The following is a 6,021-nucleotide window of genomic DNA, read 5'->3' on the forward strand; positions in this document are numbered from 1 at the left end:
TCATCAGCCGGCAGCTCTCTGCTGACTAGGAACTTGAGGATGGGCTAGGCCCATGAGGGAGCTGTGACTTCTTCTGCTGTTAATGTGGCCACCATGACTCGGGTGGGTGGGTTGGGTGTTGCGTTGGAGTCGACCACCACTTCTTGCGTCGTTGCAGTCCCCGGGCCGACTGCTGCAGTCCCCGGGCCGGGCTCTGAGGTCCCTGGGCCGGGTGCGACTACGTCAGTCCCCGGGGCAGTCGTCGAAGTCCCCGTGCCGCCTGCGGGATTTCTTGAGCCGGATCCGGCTGTTTCTGGCGCAGGCGGTACGAAGATGGAATCCGACTCTGGAGACGGCTCGATGGACGGCTTGAGGAGGCGCTGGAGGGAGACGCCAGTCGGTATGGCTTGTCGGGTGGAGCCGATCCGTGCTAGGGCATCTGCTTGGTCGTTGTCGGCCCTTGGCACGTGAAGGAACTCGCACCCTTCGAAGTATCCGCTCATCTGCTGGACGAGGAATCGGTAGCTTGCCATGTTTGCGTCCTTGGCGTCCCAGTCGCCAGATGATTGCTGGACCACTAAGTCTGAGTCGCCGTAGCACAGGATCCGGCATATGCCGAGTTCTTTAGCTAGCCGGAGCCCATGTACGAGCGCCTCGTACTCGGCCACGTTGTTGGAGGCGGCAAAGTGGATCTGCAGCGTGTACTTGAGCTTGTCGCCTTTGGGAGAGGTGAGGACGATGCCGGCTCCCAAGCCGGTGCGCATCTTGGACCCGTCAAAGTGCATCCGCCAATGGGTAGAGTCGGGAGCCGGTGGTAAGTACTGGGTCTCGGCCCAGTCGACGAGGAAGTCGGCCAATGCTTGCGACTTGATGGCGGTGCGGGGTTGATAGAAGATCGTGTAGGGCGCCAAGGCAATGGCCCATTTGGCCACCCGGCCGGATGCATCCCGGCTGCCTATGATCTCAGCGAGCGGGGCAGTGCACACGACCGTGATGGGGTGCTCTTGGAAGTAGGGCTTCAATTTCTTGGCAGCGAAGTACACCCCATAGCACATCTTCTGGTAGTGCGGGTAGTTTTGCTTTGAGCTGGACAGTACTTCGCTGAGATAGTAGACCGGCCTCTGGACCAGCTGGGCTCGGCCTTCCTCCGGGCGCTGGACCACAACAACAGTGCTGACGACTCGGCTTGTCGCTGCGATGTAGAGGAGCATGGGCTCCTTCTCAGTCGGCGCAGCCAGGACAGGCGGAGTGGTCAACATTTTCTTCAACTCATGGAAGGCTTGGTCGGCTTGATCATTCCACTCAAAGTGAGTGGACTTCTTCATGAGTCGGTACAGGGGGAGGGCCTTCTCTCCTAGTCGGCTGATAAATCGGTTCAGGGAGGCTAAGCAGCCAGTGAACTTCTGCACATCTCGCAGCTTGGTGGGAATCTCCATCCTCTCAATGGCTTTGATCTTGACAGGGTTGCACTCAATGCTGCGTTCGGAGACCAGGAAGCCTAGCAGCTGGCCGGCTGGCACTCCGAACATGCACTTCTCGGGGTTGAGCTTGATCTGGAATCGGCGCAAGTTGGCGAATGTTTCCTTCAGGTCTTCCAGCAAGGTACCGCGCTTCTCTGTCTTCACCACAATGTCGTCTACATAGACGTGGGCATTTCTGCCGAGTTGTTTCAAGAGACATTTCTGCATGCAACGCTGAAAAGTGGCACTGGCGTTTCTCAAGCCGAATGTCATTGTCAGGTAGCAGAAAGCTCCAAAGGGTGTGATGAAGGCAGTCTTCAGGCGGTCAGCCGGGTCCAACTTGATCTGATGATACCCTGAGTATGCATCCAAAAAACATAACAGCTCGCATCCGGCTGTGGAGTCTATCACTTGGTCAATCCGTGGCAAAGCAAACGGATCCTTTGGGCAGGCCTTGTTCAAACTTGTGTAGTCTATACACATGCGCCACTTGTTATTCTTCTTCAAAACCAGAACTGGATTGGCAAGCCATTCTGGAAAGAACACTTCCATGATGAAGCCGGCTGCAAGGAGCCGGGCTATCTCTTCTCCCACGATTCTTCGCTTCTCTTCTGATAGTCGGCGGAGGGGTTGCCTGACCGGCTTCGCATCAGCTCGGACATGTAATTTGTGCTCGGCGAAATCCTTCGGGACACCCGGCATGTCCTTTGGGGACCATGCAAAGATGTCTCGATTCTCACGGAGGAAGTCGGCGAGCTCGCCTTCCTATTTACTGTCCAAGTTCGCCCCAATCACGGCGAACCTCTCCGGGTGCTCCGGGTCTAGAGGTATCTTCTTCGTCTCTTTGGCAGGCTGGAAGGAGCCCTGCGCATCACAGTCCTTGGGGTTGGGGGACAAGGCCGGCTGCTTGCCGGCCATGGCCACAACCCGTTCCAACATCTTCTTCTCTTCTGCCACCACGAGGGACTCGGCCAGCCGGCTGCTGGCCATGGCACACTCGATGGACTTCTTGTAGTCGCCGGCTACCGTGATGATCCCCTTGGAGCTCGGCATCTTCATCTTCAGGTAAGCATAGTGGGGCACAGCCATGAACTTGGCCAACGCAGGCCGGCCAAGTAGCGCATGATAGGGGCTCTCCAGATCCACCACCTCGAACCATATTGCTTCCCAGCGAAAGTGATCTTTGTCTCCGAAGAGAACATCCATTTTGATCTTGCCGATTGGGGAGCAAGATAGGCCGGGCACGATACCATGGAAGACGGTACGGCTCGACATGAGCTGCTTTGCTTTGATGTTCAGCTTGTCCATGGTGTCGCGGTACAGTATGTTGATATTGCTTCCGCCGTCTATCAGGACGCGGGAAAATCTGGCAGCTCGCCTCTCCGTCGCAAGGGTGACGTCCAAGACCATAGCATAGGAGCCAGGCGAAGGCATCACCTCTGGGTGGTCGGCCTGGCTCCAGCTGATGGGCTTTTCCGACCAGTGCATGAACTCGGCGGTGCTAGAGGCGACTGCGTTTACTTCTTGGTGTTGCCGGCGTCGGCTGCGCTTGTCGTCGACTTGACTCGTGAAGACGACGTAGGCGTCGTGCGCTTCGGGGAACTCGTCTTGGATGGCGCCGACTGCCGGCCGGGCCGCCGGCTGCTGGGGAGCTGGAGGCGGCGGGCCGGGAGGCGGAGGCGGCACCATCCCTTCACCCTTGGTAATGCGGGTGAGCCAGTGGCATTTCCGTGTTGTATGGTTGGACGGCTTCGCGCCGCTGTGGAACTTGCAGGGAGCATCGAGTGCTTGTTCGTAGGAGAAGGACGGCTGCCAGGGCGGCCGGCCTCCCTTCTTCTTGGGAGCGGGCCGCTCTTCGGGCTGCTCGTCTTCAACGGTGGCCACCTGCCGGCTGGAGGAAGTCGGCATGGGGCCCTTGCGCTTGTGGTTGTTCTGGTAGGGGCGCCGGTTTGGGTCGCCAGCCGGCGTCTTGGGAGCAGGAGCGACTACTTTCCCCGAGGCGTCCACTCGGAGCTCGGTCTTCATGGAGGAGTCGGCAGTGGCATACTTGTCGGCGGTGATCAGCAACTCGTCGAGGGTAGCCGGCTCGTCGCAGAGGAGTCGGTGCTTGAGGAGGGTGCCCTCTCGGCACCCGGCGGTGAAGTATTCGATGGCCTGGACCTCGTGCACTCCCTCGCAGGAGTTGCGGAGCTCGGCCCATCGCGTGAGGTAGTCGCGGGTCGACTCGTGGGGCCCTTGGACGCAGAGGGAGAGCTGGCGAGGCTTGGGAGGCCGCTTGTAGGTGCTGGTGAAGTTGCGGACGAAAACTTCGGTGAAGTCCAGCCAGCTGTTGATGCTATAGGGCTTGAGGCTGTTGAGCCACGTGCGCGCCGTACCTTGCAGCATCAAGGGGACGTACTTCACGGCGACGCGCCGATTGCCGTTGGCGATGCTGACGGCTGTGGAGTAGTCGATGAGCCAATCTTCCGGCTTCACTGAGCCGTTGTACTTGGGCGTGTCTCTGGGGAGCGAGAACCCTTTGGGGAAGGGCTCGTCGCGGATGCGGGGGCCAAAGCATGGCGGGCTGACATCGTCTTCTTCTTCTAATGCCAAGGATCGGGCAAGGCGGTCGATCCTGTGGCGGGCGTCACTCTCGCCGACTCCTTCTCGGCGGCCGAGTCGGTCGCCAAGAGTCGGATGCGTGATGGGCGGCGGAGTGGGGCGTCTTTCTCTTCGAGGCGGGGGAGGCGGCAGGTTTCCTTGGTGTTCGACCGCCCGAGGGCGGCCATCCGTGTCGCGCTCGATAGTGATGCGAGTCCGGCTGCGGCTGGCAGCCGGCTCCTTGTCTTTCTTCTGGCGCGTGGCGCTCGCAGTCGGCGAGCGGGACGTCGCGGCGTGCTCCCGGCGCGGGGGATGACTATCAGCACGGGCGCCGGCTTCGTGCCGTTCTGCAGCCGCGTCGATCAGCTGCTGGATCCGTCTTGTCATGTAGGGGAGCTCATCGGCCCCCAGCCCATTGAGCTCCTCTGCAGCCGCCTGAGCGGCTCGCAGATTCTCGAGCGGGGTGGCGTAGACGGGGCGATCTGCGCCCAGCATACTGGCAACGGCTGCGCCGCGCTTCTGGACGAAGCCGGCTCGGCTCGGACCACTGGGCGGCGGCGTCCCGAAGGCGGCGCGGTCGACTTCGCGCTGGTGGGCCTCAGCGAGGCGTCTCATCGAGGCTATCTTCTTGCTCTCCGTGATGAGGGCAAGACGGCGTGCCTCCAGGGTCTCGGCGTCGGCGTCGGCCGGGATGGGGATGGAGAGGTCGTGCATTGCCGCTTGCTGAGCGTCGCGGGCGTCCTCGCCCGAGTTGGAGACGTGGCTGATGACCAGCACTTCGGTGACAGCGCTGCTGCCGCTGTCAGCTCGAGGGAGGGGGTCATCGAAGACCACCACGTCGGAGGGGTAAGCGTCGAGCGACGCGGTGTCGGAGTCGATGAGCATCGGGTCGGTGGAGCCAACCGACTCCATGTCCGCAGCAGGCTCGCTGGAGACGTGAAGTTGGTCGAGGAGGCTGACAAGGCGGCTCTCGAGGTAGTCGGTGCCTGCGTCGGACGCAGGCTCGTCGGAGATGCGAGTCTCGCCGAGCAGATCGGCGAGGCGGCTAGCTGCGCAGGCGTCGTCGACGCCTTGCAGCGCGTCGGGGCAAACGCCATCGGGCGCAGCAAGCTGGCTGCGCTCGCGGGGAAGGAAGAGGGTTCCCGTCCAGAACAGGTCTCCGGACAACGGTGCACCTGGCCCCACGGTGGGCGCCAAATGTCGGGTGGTTGGTGCGACATATGCCAAGGGATGGCTTATCATTGTGGGAGCCAATAAAACGTCGTCGGTGCCTCGAAACGGGATGAGGCGAAGACATGCACGCCGGCGGATCTTACCCAGGTTCGGGGCTCTCCGAGGAGATAACACCCGTAGTCCTGCTCTGCGGGGTCTCCGCATGATCACTAGATCGATAAAGGGTAGCTACAATCACTCCTAGAGCTGTTGGGATCAAGGGAGAAGAAGAACAAGGCTAGCTCTTGCTTCTCTCTGTCTATGGTGTGTGTGTGTGCTATGCTTGGATGCCAAACATGCAGAGGTGCGAACCCTTTGCATGGGTGCTCCGGGGGGTTTATATAGGCCTACCCCTCGGGGGTACAATGGTAATCCGACTGGGATTTGGTCCCAGCCGTCAGTGTCTACTCTCGCCGGCTTCTCCGCCGGCTGCTGGGTCCCGCCGGCTGCCGGCTACTTGGTCGACAGGCCGGTCCCACCGCCTAGGGTTTTGTCGGCGGCTGCTTACTGTAGCCGCGCCTCTGATGATGAGGGCTTTGTCGAGGTGAGCGTGGCTACAGTGGGCCGCCTCGGGGGCTATCACTGTAGCCTCACCTCGTCTTGTCTCCTTAATGGGGCTCCTGCTTCGAGGAAGGGAGTGGCCGGCTTCCGGAGGCCGGCTGTATTCTTGGCCGACTAGGAAGAGCCGGGCCGCCTTCACGCCTCTCTCTGGCTGAAGGGGCCCGCAGTCCTTGGGCCGTACAGGAGGGGGTCGTGGATGACATCGTAGCTGGCGTGGCTACAGTGCCGG

The sequence above is a fragment of the Triticum aestivum genome, chromosome 7D, assembly GCF_018294505.1.
Source record: "Triticum aestivum cultivar Chinese Spring chromosome 7D, IWGSC CS RefSeq v2.1, whole genome shotgun sequence".
Lineage (NCBI taxonomy): Eukaryota > Viridiplantae > Streptophyta > Magnoliopsida > Poales > Poaceae > Triticum > Triticum aestivum.